The 16,689-nt window shown below is 48.3% G+C and overlaps 1 protein-coding gene across 10 annotated transcripts in view; it reads right to left on the bottom strand.

Moving 5' to 3' along the window:
• WNK1 (WNK lysine deficient protein kinase 1) overlaps positions 1-16,689 on the bottom strand; it is a 138,039-nt gene that overhangs the window by 79,164 nt on the left and 42,186 nt on the right. The gene's annotated exons all lie outside the window — the stretch shown is intronic.

Genomic DNA, 16,689 nt, shown 5'->3' with positions numbered 1-16,689 from the left:
ACCACTTACATCAGGAGCAGACGTTTGGCCCAACAAAAGCGATGCAGATGGGGGAAAGTGATATTGTCTCTATCCTTCATCTGAACTCTCACCCCCCCTCCCCCTCCCCTCCCTCTCTCCAGGAGACAGAATCCTACAGCAGAGACTTCTCACCGATGACCGGATTCCAACAGATAACTATGAATAAAGGCGTGCAGACTGTTTGCTATTAACCCCAGTAGTTCCCAAACACGGTCCCCAGGCACCCCAACAGTCCAGGTTTTAGGGATATCCCTGCTTGTGCACATATGATATAATCAACCTGACTTAGGTACTGGGGGGGGGGGGGGGGTACAAAGCAGTGATAAAAGTGGAGAAGTGAGCCAGTGGAGAAGTTGCCCATGGCAACCAATTAGCATTGACCTAACATTTATAATTTGCATACTGTAAAGGTATACAGAGCAGCTCATTGGTTGCCATGGGCAACTTCTCCACTGCCTCACTTCTCCACTTGTCACTGCTTAGTACATGTCCCCCTTAGTCACCTGTGGCTAAGCATGGATAGCCTTAAAACCTGGACTGTTCGGGTGCATTGAGGACCATGTTGGAGAACCACTGCATTATCCCATCGACCCATGCATAATCTACATTTACAGTCTGATTCCTGGCATACAGCTCTCAAGGCTGATTTCGGGGGATTATTCTGCTGGCAGACCCCGTAAATGTTGGCAGCCAGACAGCATTAAGTGTGCAGCCAGCAGAACAGTGACCGCTATTGTCACACCAGCTCCCAAATTCCTATCCCCGGCCTTTCCCGGGCCACAGTCAGGGCGCTCCCCGCCCCCCCAGCTGCACTCTGAACTCTTTATAAAGTAGTTGATGTGAGCCCTGAGGAACTGGGAGCTTGTGTCACTTGCCCCAGGGGAGAAGTGCTCCGGCACCTACCCCACAGGAAGGGCGACACAGCCTGTAACAGTAACCTCTTCAGGTTGGAGCGTAATACTACAGTATAATATACAGCCCCTGAGGAGGCAGCTTACACAACGCGCTAATAAACCCAGCTCCATTTTCCACATTTTTGTGCTCTTAGCAGGAACCTCTCCATCGCTTTCCTGCAGATGAACCGACGTCACTTCACAGAAACAGCCAAATCCATTACATGTTCTGCCGCCTGCGCCGGGCGAGACAAAAATAGAAGCCATTATAAATTCTAATATAAAATTACCAGGCGGGCTAGTCATCAAATATTGAAGGACGTCCGGAGCCTATCCCAGGGCAAGGTAGCTCTGAAATCAGGGAAACATTCTACCTGCATGTTCAGGGCTTGCAAAAACACCCATATCCAGGAGGAGTCTCACCCCAAAAATATTTCTGCGCAAACTTCTAGAAGGGACAACTAAAGCGGAATCTAACAAGCTCTGACGGCGTGAAAGAGCTCAACACGCAAATAACACAGAGATGGATAATAACACATGCATGCGGGATCCCAATACCATATCAAGATTGCTTCTGGGGGAGAGGAAGCGTTAACGGATCCACCACCAGAGGGCGCTGACTGAGTCTAGGCCGGGACTAGGCAATTATCAGAAATGGTAAGTGTGGCTATGAGCTCGGTGATACAGGGAAAATACAATGGCGACAAAACCACAACACAAAGACAGAAGGGTTGGACATGTTTTGGAATTAAACGCTACACTGACTTTCCGCTGTTGGGGTCAGACTGCTGATTTAGAGAGGAAGGCCAGGTATGACTTGCGAGTCTATACAGAGAATGATAAAATCACATTCCCCATCAGGTATACACAAACACAAGGCAACGCTTTGCGACACTGCACAGTATCACTGCGATCCCAGGCTGCATCGGAGAACAATGGCTTACACACAACATATGAGATCTGATAATGACACAAGCCTGAAAGCCACAGATCTGTAACAGCCAAATGGGTCTCACATGTTCCAGCTCTTCCTATTTATCTGTCCTGACACCAACTGGGTTGTGATCCTGGCCTCAACCTACCTCCTGCTGGCCTGTTTGTTATCTATCCTGTGTGTCTGTGTGAGGCACGAGGAACAGTTCAACCACATAGAACCTGGTGATGAGGTTCTAGACAGTTATTAATTCTATTTTTGCACTTACTCTGCGCATCACACACAGAACAGAGAAATGTATGACAACCAAGAAAGGGTGCGCCCAACGCAACTTATCACATTGGGTGCGTGGCACGTAATACCTGTACCTCATTGTGTACAGGGGGGGGATTCAATGGTGAGCGATGTTCTGATGTGCACAAATCGGCCAATTACAGTAACGCCAGCATCAAGAGTGGAGAGGTTGGAACGCTGGTGGCTGCATTTTGGACCGATGTCGGGGTGTTGAAGTCTTCCCATGGTGATCTGTGCTTCGTAGAAGGTTACTTACAGATGTGACCTCACGGGAGAGGCCCGGCGCCAGTGAGCTGGCAGGTCCTGTGCAGCTCTGCTAGTGTCGGGCGTCTTTTTTGCCAGAAAAGGTGTCTATACATTGTAAGCTCTCACGAGCAGGGCCCTCTTCCCTCATGTGCTTATCCTTTCTCTTACTTTAATAATCTTCAACTGTACCACATCCAGCAGTCTTCTGCCACCTGATACTTATTCCAGTGTCATCTGCTGATGTAACTATGTTTATTTACCCTGTACTTGTCCTATATTGTCATCAACTGTAAGTTGCTGTTTTCCTGTTTGATTATTTATGTACTCTGTAATTGGGCGCAGCGGAACCCTTGTGGCGCCATATAAATAAAGGATAATAATAATTTTATATATATATAGATATATATATATATATATATATATATAGATATATATATAGATATATATATATATATATAGATATATATAGATATATATATAGATATATATATAGATATATATAATAAGAATTTACTTACCGATAATTCTATTTCTCGGAGTCCGTAGTGGATGCTGGGGTTCCTGAAAGGACCATGGGGAATAGCGGCTCCGCAGGAGACAGGGCACAAAAGTAAAGCTTTCCGATCAGGTGGTGTGCACTGGCTCCTCCCCCTATGACCCTCCTCCAAGCCAGTTAGGTACTGTGCCCGGACGAGCGTACACAATAAGGGAGGAATTTTGAATCCCGGGTAAGACTCATACCAGCCACACCAATCACACCGTACAACTTGTGATCTAAACCCAGTTAACAGTATGATAACAGCGGAGCCTCTGAAAAGATGGCTCACAACAATAATAACCCGATTTTTGTAACTATGTACAAGTATTGCAGATAATCCGCACTTGGGATGGGCGCCCAGCATCCACTACGGACTCCGAGAAATAGAATTATCGGTAAGTAAATTCTTATTTTCTCTATCGTCCTAGTGGATGCTGGGGTTCCTGAAAGGACCATGGGGATTATACCAAAGCTCCCAAACGGGCGGGAGAGTGCGGATGACTCTGCAGCACCGAATGAGAGAACTCCAGGTCCTCCTTAGCCAGGGTATCAAATTTGTAGAATTTAGCAAACGTGTTTGCCCCTGACCAAGTAGCTGCTCGGCAAAGTTGTAAAGCCGAGACCCCTCGGGCAGCCGCCCAAGATGAGCCCACCTTCCTTGTGGAATGGGCATTTACATATTTTGGCTGTGGCAGGCCTGCCACAGAATGTGCAAGCTGAATTGTATTACACATCCAACTAGCAATAGTCTGCTTAGAAGCAAGAGCACCCAGTTTGTTGGGTGCATACAGGATAACAGCAAGTCAGTTTTCCTGACTCCAGCCGTCCTGGAACATATTTTCAGGGCCCTGACAACATCTAGCAACTTGGAGTCCTCCAAGTCCCTAGTAGGTGCAAGGCACCACAATAAGCTGGTTCAGGTGAAACACTGACACCACCTTAGGGAGAGAACTGGGGACGCGTCCGCAGCTCTGCCCTGTCCGAATGGACAAACAGATATGGGCTTTTTTGAGAAAAAACCACCAATTTGACACTCGCCTGGTCCAGGCCAGGGCCAAGAGCATGGTCACTTTTCATGTGAGATGCTTCAAATCCACAGATTTGACTGGTTTTAAACCAATGTGATTTGAGGAATCCCAGAACTACGTTGAGATCCCACAGTGCCACTGGAGGCACAAAAGGGGGTTGTATATGCAATACTCCCTTGACAAACTTCTGGACTTCAGGAACTGAAGCCAATTCTTTCTGGAAGAAAATCGACAGGGCCGAAATTTGAACCTTAATGGACCCCAATTTGAGGCCCATAGACACTCCTGTTTGCAGGAAATGCAGGAAACGACCGAGTTGAAATTTCTTTGTGGGGCCTTCCTGGCCTCACACCACGCAACATATTTTCGCCACATGTGGTGATAATGTTGTGCGGTCACCTCCTTTCTGGCTTTGACCAGGGTAGGAATGACCTCTTCCGGAATGCCTTTTTCCCTTAGGATCCGGCTTTCCACCGCCATGCCGACAAACGCAGCCGCGGTAAGTCTTGGAACAGACATGGTACTTGCTGAAGCAAGTCCCTTCTTAGCGGCAGAGGCCATAAGACCTCTGTAAGCATCTCTTGAAGTTCCGGGTACCAAGTCCTTCTTGGCCAATCCGGAGCCATGAGTATAGTTCTTACTCCTCTACGTCTTATAATTCTCAGCACCTTAGGTATGAGAAGCAGAGGAGGGAACACATACACCGACTGGTACACCCACGGTGTTACCAGAACGTCCACAGCTATTGCCTGAGGGTCTCTTGACCTGGCGCAATACCTGTCCCGTTTTTTGTTCAGACGGGACGCCATCATGTCCACCTTTGGTATTTCCCAACGGTTTACAATCATGTGGAAAAAACTTCCCGATGAAGTTTCCACTCTCCCGGGTGGAGGTCGTGCCTGCTGAGGAAGTCTGCTTCCCAGTTTCCATTCCCGGGATGAAACACTGCTGACAGTGCTATCACATGATTTTCCGCCCAGCGAAAAGTCCTTGCAGTTTTTGCCATTGCCCTCCTGCTTCTTGTGTCGCCCTGTCTGTTTACGTGGGTGACTGCCGTGATGTTTTTCCCACTGGATCAATACCGGCTGACCTTGAAGCAGAGGTCTTGCTAAGCTTAGAGCATTATAAATTTACCCTTAGCTCCAGTATATTTATGTGGAGAAAAGTCTCCAGACTTGATCACACTCCCTGGAAATTTTTTCCTTGTGTGACTGCTCCCCAGCCTCTCGGGCTGGGCTCCGTGGTCACCAGCATCCAATCCTGAATGCCGAATCTGCGGCCCTCTAGAAGATGAGCACTCTATAACCACCACAGGAGAGACACCCTTGTCCTTGGATATAGGGTTATCCGCTGATGCATCTGAAGATGCGATCCGGACCATTTGTCCAGCAGATCCCACTGAAAAGTTCTTGCGTGAAATCTGCCGAATGGAATTGCTTCGTAGGAAGCCACCATTTTTACCAGGACCCTTGTGCAATGATGCACTGTTTTTAGGAGGTTCCTGACTAGCTCGGATAACTCCCTGGCTTTCTCTTCCGGGAGAAACACCTTTTTCAGGACTGTGTCCAGAATCATCCCTAGGCACAGCAGACGTGTCGTCGGGATCAGCTGCGATTTTGGAATATTTAGAATCCACCCGTGCTGTTGTAGCAGTATCCGAGATAGTGCTACTCCGACCTCCAACTGTTCCCTGGACTATGCCCTTATCAGGAGATCGTCCAAGTAAGGGATAATTAAGACGCCTTTTCTTCGAAGAAGAATCATCATTTCGGCCATTACCTTGGTAAAGACCCGGGGTGCCGTGGACAATCCAAACGGCAGCGTCTGAAACTGATAGTGACAGTTCTGCACCACGAACCTGAGGTACCCTTAGTGAGAAGGGCAAATTTGGGACATAGAGGTAAGCATCCCTGATGTCCCGGGACACTATATAGTCCCCTTCTTCCTGGTTCGTTATCACTGCTCTGAGTGACTCCATCTTGATTTGAACCTTTGTAAGTGTTCAAAAAAATTTTTAGAATAAGTCTCACCTAGCCTTCTGGCTTCAGTACCACAATATAGTGTGGAATAATACCCCTTTTCTTGTAGTAGGAGGGGTAATTTAATTATCACCTGCTGGGAATACAGCTTGTGAATTGTTTCCCATACTGCCTCCTTGTCGGAGGGAGACCTTGGTAAAGCAGACTTCAGGAGCCTGCGAAGGGGAAACGTCTCGACATTCCAATCTGTACCCCTGGGATACTACTTGTAGGATCCAGGGGTCCTGTACGGTCTCAGCGCCATGCTGAGAACTTGTCAGAAGCGGTGGAACGCTTCTGTTCCTGGGAATGGGCTGCCTGCTGCAGTCTTCTTCCCTTTCCTCTATCCCTGGGCAGATATGATCTTATAGGGACGAAAGGACTGAGGCTGAAAAGACGGTGTCTTTTTCTGCAGAGATGTGACCTAGGGTAAAAACGGTGGATTTTCCAGCAGTTGCCGTGGCCACCAGGTCCGATGGACCGACCCCAAATAACTCCTCTTCCTTTATACGGCAATACACCTTTGTGCCGTTTGGAATCTGCATCACCTGACCACTGTCGTGTCCATAACATCTTCTGGCAGTTATGGACATCGCATTTACTCTTGATGCCAGAGTGCAAATATCCCTCTGTGCATCTCGCATATATAGAAATGCATCCTTTAAATGCTCTATAGTCAATAAAATACTGTCCCTGTCAAGGGTATCAATATTTTTAGTCAGGGAATCCGACCAAGCCACCCCAGCTCTGCACATCCAGGCTGAAGCGATCGCTGGTCGCAGTATAACACCAGTATGTGTGTATATACTTTTTATGATATTTTCCAGCCTCCTGTCAGCTGGTCCTTGAGGACGGCCCTATCTATAGACGGTACCGCCACTTGTTTTGATAAGCGTGTGAGCGCCTTATCCACCCTAAGGGGTGTTTCCCAACGCGCCCTAACTTCTGGCGGGAAAGGGTATACCGCCCATAATTTTCTATCGGGGGGAACCCACGCATCATCACACACTTTATTTAATTTATCTGATTCAGGAAAAACTATGGTAGTTTTTTCACATCCCACATAATACCCTCTTTTGTGGTACTTGTAGTATCAGAAATATGTAACACCTCCTTCATTGCCTTTAACGTGTGGCCCTAATAAGGAATACGTTTGTTTATTCACCGTCGACACTGGATTCAGTGTCCCTGTCTGTGTCTGTGTCGACCGACTAAAGTAAACGGGCGTTTTAAAAACCCCTGACGGTGTTTTTGAGACGTCTGGACCGGTACTAATTGTTTGTCGGCCGTCTCATGTCGTCAACCGACCTTGCAGCGTGTTGACATTATCACGTAATTCCCTAAATAAGCCATCCATTCCGGTGTCGACTCCCTAGAGAGTGACATCACCATTACAGGCAATTGCTCCGCCTCCTCACCAACATCGTCCTCCTACATGTCGACACACACGTACCGACACACAGCACACACACAGGGAATGCTCTGATAGAGGACAGGACCCACTAGCCCTTTGGAGAGACAGAGGGAGAGTTTGCCAGCACACACCAAAAACGCTATAATTATATAGGGACAACCTTATATAAGTGTTTTCCCTTATAGCATCTTTTTTATATATTTCTAACGCCAAATTAGTGCCCCCCCTCTCTGTTTTAACCCTGTTTCTGTAGTGCAGTGTAGGGGAGAGTCTGGGAGCCTTCCCTCCAGCCTTTCTGTGAGGGAAAATGGCGCTGTGTGCTGAGGAGATAGGCCCCGCCCCTTTTTCGGCGGCCTCGTCTCCCGCTCTTAACGGATTCTGGCAGGGGTTAAATATCTCCATATAGCCTCCGGAGGCTATATGTGAGGTATTTTTAGCCAAAATAGGTATTCATTTGCCTCCCAGGGCGCCCCCCTCCCAGCGCCCTGCACCCTCAGTGACTGCCGTGTGAAGTGTGCTGAGAGGAAAATGGCGCACAGCTGCAGTGCTGTGCGCTACCTTTAGAAGACTGAGGAGTCTTCTGCCGCCGATTCTGGACCTCTTCTTACTTCAGCATCTGCAAGGGGGCCGGCGGCAAGGCTCCGGTGACCATCCAGGCTGTACCTGTGATCGTCCCTCTGGAGCTGATGTCCAGTAGCCAAGAAGCCAATCCATCCTGCACGCAGGTGAGTTCACTTCTTCTCCCCTAAGTCCCTCGTTGCAGTGATCCTGTTGCCAGCAGGACTCACTGTAAAATAAAAAACCTAAGCTAAACTTTTCTAAGCAGCTCTTTAGGAGAGCCACCTAGATTGCACCCTTCTCGGCCGGGCACAAAAATCTAACTGGCTTGGAGGAGGGTCATAGGGGGAGGAGCCAGTGCACACCACCTGATCGGAAAGCTTTACTTTTGTGCCCTGTCTCCTGCGGAGCCGCTATTCCCCATGGTCCTTTCAGGAACCCCAGCATCCACTAGGACGATAGAGAAATATATATAGATAGATATATATATATATATATATATATATATATATAGATATATATATATATATATATATATATATATATATATAGATATATATATATATATATATATATATATATATATTTATTCTCTGAGCGCGACTCATTCTGTATATGAAGCACACAGGAAGTTGTATTGGAAAAAAGCTGCGGCTGCTACATTGTAGCACTTCCTATGAGGATTCTGAGACTTAAGGTGGGTACACACTGGCCGATATATCGGCCGTTCTCTTGAACGGCCGATATATCGCGGGACCGTCGACCAGTGTGTATGGCCGATACGTCTGTGAACGACTGAGTTCACAGACGTATCACGTCGGCCCTGCAGCACAGCCGACGGCCAATATATCTACCGATATATTGGCGCGTCGCTGTGTGTGTACGGACGGTCGGCCGAATGCCCGTACACATGTTGCGGCAGCCGGCGGTGATTGACAGCTGAACTGGGCGGGGGGTGTCTACACACCCGCCCAGTTCATGACATCAGTCCCCGACGGATCGGGCAGTGTGTATGCTCAACACACTGCCCGATCCGTCCATAGATATATCTGCAGATAAATTGATCAGCAGATATATCTATTAGTGGTGTACCCACCTTAACAGGTCTATTTACTAAGCCTTGGATGGAGATAAAGTCGCTGGAGATAAAGTACCAGCCAATCAGCTCTTGTCATTTTTCAAACACAGCCTGTGACATGACAGTTAGGAGCTGATTGGCTGAAACTTTATCTCTCTCCAAGGCTTAGTAAATAGACCCCTCAGTCACACACACGCACACGTGTCATATCAAATTATTCAGCGCAGTCCCCCGCTGCGTCCTAGTCACATCGCGTTGCGATAAAGACGCATTTTCAGAAAAAATACCCCAAAAAAAACGTCCGATGCTAGCAGTCTCGCAGGACTTGGCGTGCCAAAAGGTGCTGTCTGGCGCAACTGCAGTAAAAAGGTATTAGGACACCTCTGTAATGATACGCTTCTGAGATGCTTCGTTTAGTCACATATTATTAGATAATGTAATTATGCTGATGTAATTGGGATCTTCGTGCAGCACAAGAAAACTATACAGCTAAATGAATGTAAAATAAAAAAAAAAAAAAGAATTTACTTACCGATAATTCTATTTCTCATAGTCCGTAGTGGATGCTGGGGACTTCCGTAAGGACCATGGGGATTAGCGGCTCCGCAGGAGACTGGGCACAAAAAGTAAAAGCTTTAGACTAGCTGGTGTGCACTGGCTCCTCCCCCTATGACCCTCCTCCAAGCCTCAGTTAGGACACTGTGCCCGGACGAGCGTACACAATAAGGAAGGATTTTGAATCCCGGGTAAGACTCATACCAGCCACACCAATCACACTGTACAACCTGTGATCTGAACCCAGTTAACAGTATGATAAACGTAGGAGCCTCTGAAAAGATGGCTTCCAACAATAAACAACCCGATTTTTTTGTAACAATAACTATGTACAAGTATTGCAGACAATCCGCACTTGGGATGGGCGCCCAGCATCCACTACGGACTATGAGAAATAGAATTATCGGTAAGTAAATTCTTATTTTCTCTGACGTCCTAGTGGATGCTGGGACTTCCGTAAGGACCATGGGGATTATACCAAAGCTCCCAAACGGGCGGGAGAGTGCGGATGACTCTGCAGCACCGAATGAGAGAACTCCAGATCCTCCTCAGCCAGGGTATCGAATTTGTAAAATTTTGCAAACGTGTTTGCCCCTGACCAAGTAGCTGCTCGGCAAAGTTGTAAAGCCGAGACCCCTCGGGCAGCCGCCCAAGATGAGCCCACTTTCCTTGTGGAATGGGCTTTAATAGATTTTGGCTGTGGCAGTCCTGCCACAGAATGTGCAAGCTGAATTGTACTACAAATCCAACGAGCAATCGTCTGCTTAGAAGCAGGAGCACCCAGCTTGTTGGGTGCATACAGGATAAACAGCGTGTCAGATTTTCTGACTCCAGCCGTCCTGGAAACATATTTTCAGGGCCCTGACTACGTCCAACAACTTGGAGTCCTCCAAGTCCCTAGTAGCCGCAGGCACCACAATAGGTTGGTTCATGTGAAACGCTGAAACCACCTTAGGGAGAAATTGAGGACGAGTCCTCAATTCTGCCCTGTCTGAATGAAAAATTAGGTAAGGGCTTTTATATGACAAAGCCGCCATTTCTGAGACACGCCTGGCTAACGCCAGAGCTAACAGCATGACCACCTTCCATGTGAGATATTTTAATTCCACAGTGGTGAGTGGTTCAAACCAATGTGATTTTAGGAACCCTAAAACTACATTGAGATCCCAAGGTGCCACTGGTGGCACAAAAGGAGGCTGTATATGCAGTACCCCCTTGACAAACGTCTGAACTTCAGGCAATGAAGCCAGTTCTTTCTGGAAGAAGATCGACAGGGCCGAAATTTGAACCTTAATGGATCCTAATTTTAGGCCCATAGACAGTCCTGCTTGCAGGAAATGCAGGAAACGACCCAGTTGAAATTCCTCTGTGGGGGCCTTCTTAGCCTCACACCAGGAAACATATTTTCGCCAAATGCGGTGATAATGTTTCACGGTTACATCCTTCCTGGCTTTGATCAGGGTAGGGATGACTTCACCTGGAATGCCTTTTTCCATCAGGATCCGGCGTTCAACCGCCATGCCGTCAAACGCAGCCGCGGTAAGTCTTGGAACAGACAAGGTCCCTGCTGGAGCAGGTCCTTTCTTAGAGGTAGAGGCCACGGGTCCTCCGTGAGCATCTCTTGCAGTTCCGGGTACCAAGTTCTTCTTGGCCAATCTGGAGCCACGAGTATAGTCTTCACTCCTCTCCTTCTTATGATTCTCAGTACTTTTGGAATGAGAGGCAGAGGAGGGAACACATACACCGACTGGTACACCCACGGCGTTACCAGAGCGTCCACCGATATTGCCTGAGGGTCCCTTGACCTGGCGCAATATCTGTCCAGTTTTTTGTTGAGACGGGACGCCATCATGTCCACCTTTGGTTTTTCCCAACGGTTTACAATCACTTGAAAGACTTCTGGGTGAAGTCCCCACTCCCCCAGGTGGAGGTCGTGTCTGCTGAGGAAGTCTGCTTCCCAGTTGTCCACTCCCGGAATGAACACTGCTGACAGTGCCACCACATGATTTTCCGCCCAGCGAAGAATCCTTGCAGCTTCTGTCATTGCCCTCCTGCTTCTTGTGCCGCCCTGTCTGTTGACGTGGGCGACTGCCGTGATGTTGTCCGATTGGATCAATACCGACTGACCCTGAAGCAGAGGCCTTGCTTGACTTAGGGCATTGTAAATGGCCCTTAGTTCCAGGATATTTATGTGAAGAGACGTTTCCATGCTTGACCACAAGCCCTGGAAATTTCTTCCCTGTGTGACTGCTCCCCAGCCTCTCAGGCTGGCATCGGTGGTCACCAGCATCCAATCCTGAATGCCGAATCTGCGGCCCTCTAGAAGATGAGCACTCTGTAACCACCACAGGAGAGACACCCTTGTCCTTGGAGATAGGGTTATCCGCTGATGCATCTGAAGATACGATCCGGACCATTTGTCCAGCAGATCCCACTGAAAAGTTCTTGCATGGAATCTTCCGAATGGAATCGCTTCGTAAGAAGCCACCATTTTTCCCAGGACTCTCGTGCATTGATGCACTGACACTTGGCCTGGTTTTAGGAGTTTCCTGACTAGCTCGGATAACTCCCTGGCCTTCTCCTCCGGGAGAAACACCTTTTTCTGGACTGTGTCCAGAATCATCCCCAGGAACAGTAGACGTGTTGTTGGAATCAGCTGTGATTTTGGGATATTTAGGATCCACCCGTGCTGACGTAGCACTACCTGAGATAGTGCTACTCCGACCTCTAACTGTTCCCTGGACCTTGCCCTTATCAGGAGATCGTCCAAGTAAGGGATAATTAAGACGCCTTTTCTTCAAAGAAGAATCATCATTTCGGCCATTACCTTGGTAAAGACCCGTGGTGCCGTGGACAATCCAAACGGCAGCGTCTGAAACTGATGACAGTTTTGTACCACAAACCTGAGGTACCCTTGGTGAGAAGGGTAGATTGGGACATGGAGATAAGCATCTTTGATGTCTAGAGATACCATATAGTCCCCTTCTTCCAGGTTCGCTATCACTGCTCTGAGTGACTCCATCTTGAATTTGAACCTTTTTATGTAAGTGTTCAAGGATTTTAGATTTAAAATTGGTCTCACCGAGCCGTCCGGCTTCGGTACCACAAACAGCGTGGAATAACACCCCTTTCCCTGTTGTAGGAGGGGTACCTTGATTATCACCTGCTGGGAATACAGCTTGTGAATAGCTTCCACTACCGCCTCCCTGTCGGAGGGAGACGTTGGTAGAGCAGACTTCAGGAACCGGCGAGGGGGAGACGTCTCGAATTCCAATTTGTACCCCTGTGATACTACCTGCAGGATCCAGGGGTCCACTTGTGAGTGAGCCCACTGCGCGCTGAAATTCTTGAGACGGCCCCCCACCGTGCCTGAGTCCGCTTGTAGAGCCCCAGCGTCATGCTGAAGACTTGGCAGAAGCGGGGGAGGGCTTCTGCTCCTGGGAAGAGGCTGCCTGGTGCAGTCTTTTTCCCCTTCCTCTGCGCCGGGGCAGAAATGAGTGGCCTTTTGCCCGCTTGCCCTTATGGGAACGAAAGGACTGAGTTTGAAAAGACGGTGTCTTTTTCTGCTGAGAGGTGACCTGGGGTAAAAAGGTGGATTTTCCAGCCGTTGCTGTGGCCACCAGGTCCGATAGACCGACCCCAAATAACTCCTCCCCTTTATACGGCAATACTTCCATATGTCGTTTGGAATCCGCATCACCTGACCACTGTCGCGTCCATAACGCTCTTCTGGCAGAAATGGACATCGCACTTACTCTAGATGCCAGGGTGCAAATATCCCTCTGTGCATCTCGCATATATAGTAATGCATCCTTTAAATGCTCTATAGTTAATAATATACTGTCCCTATCCAGGGTATCAATATTTTCAGTCAGGGAATCCGACCAAGCCACTCCAGCACTGCACATCCAGGCTGAGGCGATTGCTGGTCGCAGTATAACACCAGTATGTGTGTATATACCTTTTAGGATATTTTCCAGCCTTCTATCAGCTGGTTCCTTAAGGGCGGCCGTATCGGGAGACGGTAACGCCACTTGTTTTGATAAGCGTGTGAGCGCCTTATCTACCCTAGGAGGTGTTTCCCAACGTGCCCTAACCTCTGGCGGGAAAGGGTATAGTGCCAATAATTTATTAGAAATCAGCAGTTTTTTATCGGGGGAAAACCACGCTTTATCACACACCTCATTTAATTTATCTGATTCAGGAAAAACTACTGGTAGTTTTTTCACACCCCACATAATACCCTTTTTTGTGGTACTTGTAGTGTCAGAAATATTCAATGCCTCCTTCATTGCCGTGATCATGTAACGTGTGGCCCTACTGGACATTACGTTTGTCTCCTCACCGTCGACACTGGATTCAGTATCCGTGTCTGGGTCTGTGTCGACCATCTGAGGTAACGGGCGTTTTAGCGCCCCCGACGGTGTCTGAGACGCCTGAACAGGCACTAATTGATTTGCCGGCTGTCTCATGTCGTCAACAGTTTTTTGCAAAGTGCTGACACTGTCACGTAATTCTTTAAATACGACCATCCAGTCAGGTGTCGACTCCCTAGGGGGTGACATCACTAACACAGGCAATTGCTCTGCTTCCACATCATTTTCCTCCTCATACATGTCGACACAATCGTACCGACACCCAGCACACACACAGGGAATGCTCTGAGAGAGGACAGGACCCCACGAGCCCTTTGGGGAGACAGAGGGAGAGTTTGCCAGCACACACCAGAGCGCTATATATATATACAGGGATAACCTTATGTAAGTGTTACTCCCTTTATAGCTGCTGTTTTATATTAGCTGCCAATAGTGCCCCCCCTCTCTTGTTTTACCCTGATTCTTGTAGCAGGACTGCAGGGGAGAGTCAGGTAGCCGTCCTTCCAGCGGAGCTGTGAAAGACAATGGCGCTTGTGTGCTGAGGAGAAAGGCTCCGCCCCCTTCACGGCGGCCTTTTCTCCCGCTTTTTTTAGGAAAACTGGCAGGGGTTAAATGCATCCATATAGCCCAGGAGCTATATGTGATGCATTTCTTTAGCCATATAAGGTTTTTATATTGTTCTATTGCGTCTCAGGGCGCTCCCCCCCAGCGCCCTGCACCCTCAGTGACCGGAGTGTGAAGTGTGCTGAGAGCAATGGCGCACAGCTGCAGTGCTGTGCGCTACCTTATCTGAAGACAGGAACGTCTTCTGCCGCCGATTTCTCCGGACCTCTTCGCTCTTCTGGCTCTGTAAGGGGGCCGGCGGCGCGGCTCCGGGACCCATCCAGGCTGAACCTGTGATCGTCCCTCTGGAGCTAATGTCCAGTAGCCAAGAAGCCCAATCCACTCTGCACGCAGGTGAGTTCGCTTCTTCTCCCCTTAGTCCCACGATGCAGTGAGCCTGTTGCCAGCAGGACTCACTGAAAATAAAAAACCTATTTAAACTTTTACTTCTAAGCAGCTCAGGAGAGCCACCTAGCATGCACCCTTCTCGTTCGGGCACAAAAATCTAACTGAGGCTTGGAGGAGGGTCATAGGGGGAGGAGCCAGTGCACACCAGCTAGTCTAAAGCTTTTACTTTTTGTGCCCAGTCTCCTGCGGAGCCGCTATTCCCCATGATCCTTACGGAAGTCCCAGCATCCACTAGGACGTCAGAGAAATACATAAGATTTTCATGAATCCCTTTAAACCTAGTCATCGGTGATCCTGAGCTTGGCGCACTACCCGGATCCCTCAGCCCTGCGCTGTGTCCTCCATCTTGTACACCACTATGTCCTGTGCTGTATAAGAGGGGACGCCGCTGGGGCAGCGTAGACACAGTTTATACAGGGTTACACTTAGCTGCTTGGAACTGGAGACTATTTCTGGCTGAGAGCATCTGGCCAGCGACTGTTTATTACACCCTGGTCTCCAACCACTTAACCATCAGCGTGTTAGAGGCCTCTTACTCCTTCCTGTAATTACACACACCTCCTACATGACTGGTGCTGAGCACCCCCTACCACAGCTATCTAGCCGAGACATCTACACACTGCAGAACAAGTAGCGCTAAGAGGAAATCATGTATAACAGTGAGGTTACCCGTAACACCGCACAGTCTCACTTACAGCTGTGCCCTCATCTGCAGGAACTACTTGCTTATAGTCTGGAGATACAGCGGGGTGCCACGCATTACCCCCCTCAGCTAATAGCCCATTGGGTGGAACGAGTATTGGACAGAGAAACGGCTGAAGCTGGTACACGCCCATTTGTTCTGTCCAGGCGTTACTAGATTGCAGCTTTACGACAGCACGGATGGTGTAAAGGTCAGCATTACTGCCTCACAGCACTGAGGTCGTGGGTTCAATTCCCGCCATGGCCCTAGCTATTTGTATATTCTCCACACACTCAGATTTCCCTCCCATAATCCAAAAATATACTGGTAGGATAATTGGTTACCAATAAAATAATGAACTAGTATGTATGTGTACATGTGTTCAGGGATAGCCAAGTGGTTCTTATATGCCGTCACATTCTATTGTTTATTGGGGGGAGCGATTGAGGGGGTGCGAGGTGAAATGTAGAGGAGGTGCGAGCTAAAATGCAGGCGTCGATGGCTGATCGCACACGAACGGAGCCACAATTGAATAGCTCCTTTGGGCGCCATCTACTGGCTGCCGGCGAGAAAACAATTGAATCTCACCATATGTTTCCACTGAATGTGCATCAATACAAGGCCCATTTATATCAATGGGAACGGATTGTGAAGACCCCTACTTATATTTACAGATGTAAGGATAGAGGTGGGCGGCAAACTCCAGTTTTATCACATTATACAAACACCACAAAGTGTGAACGCTAGTAAAACGCACAGTGGACGAACACTCCTGCTGGACTTGCATGTATTTAATGCAAATGAAACACCATTGGGTATGAGACTTATAGCGTGTCTGTGGCGTTATAAAGGAAAGGAGTGTTTCATCTCCTAGCTGTCAGCCATAAACACAGAAATCCATAATAAATGGTCTGGTTACACAATTCTGGCAGAGTTAGTTTATTTTCCCATGGTGCAGACTAAGGACATCAGAACAATTCAGGCTTCCCCGAGCGATACACGTTACATCCCATACAATATGGAAGCCACCACTGTCCGGATAT

Source organism: Pseudophryne corroboree, chromosome 6 (genome assembly GCF_028390025.1).
Source record: "Pseudophryne corroboree isolate aPseCor3 chromosome 6, aPseCor3.hap2, whole genome shotgun sequence".
Classification (NCBI taxonomy): Eukaryota; Metazoa; Chordata; class Amphibia; order Anura; family Myobatrachidae; genus Pseudophryne; species Pseudophryne corroboree.
The sequence above is the reverse complement of the archived record's forward strand: the minus strand, read 5'-3'. Positions and strand labels throughout refer to the sequence as shown.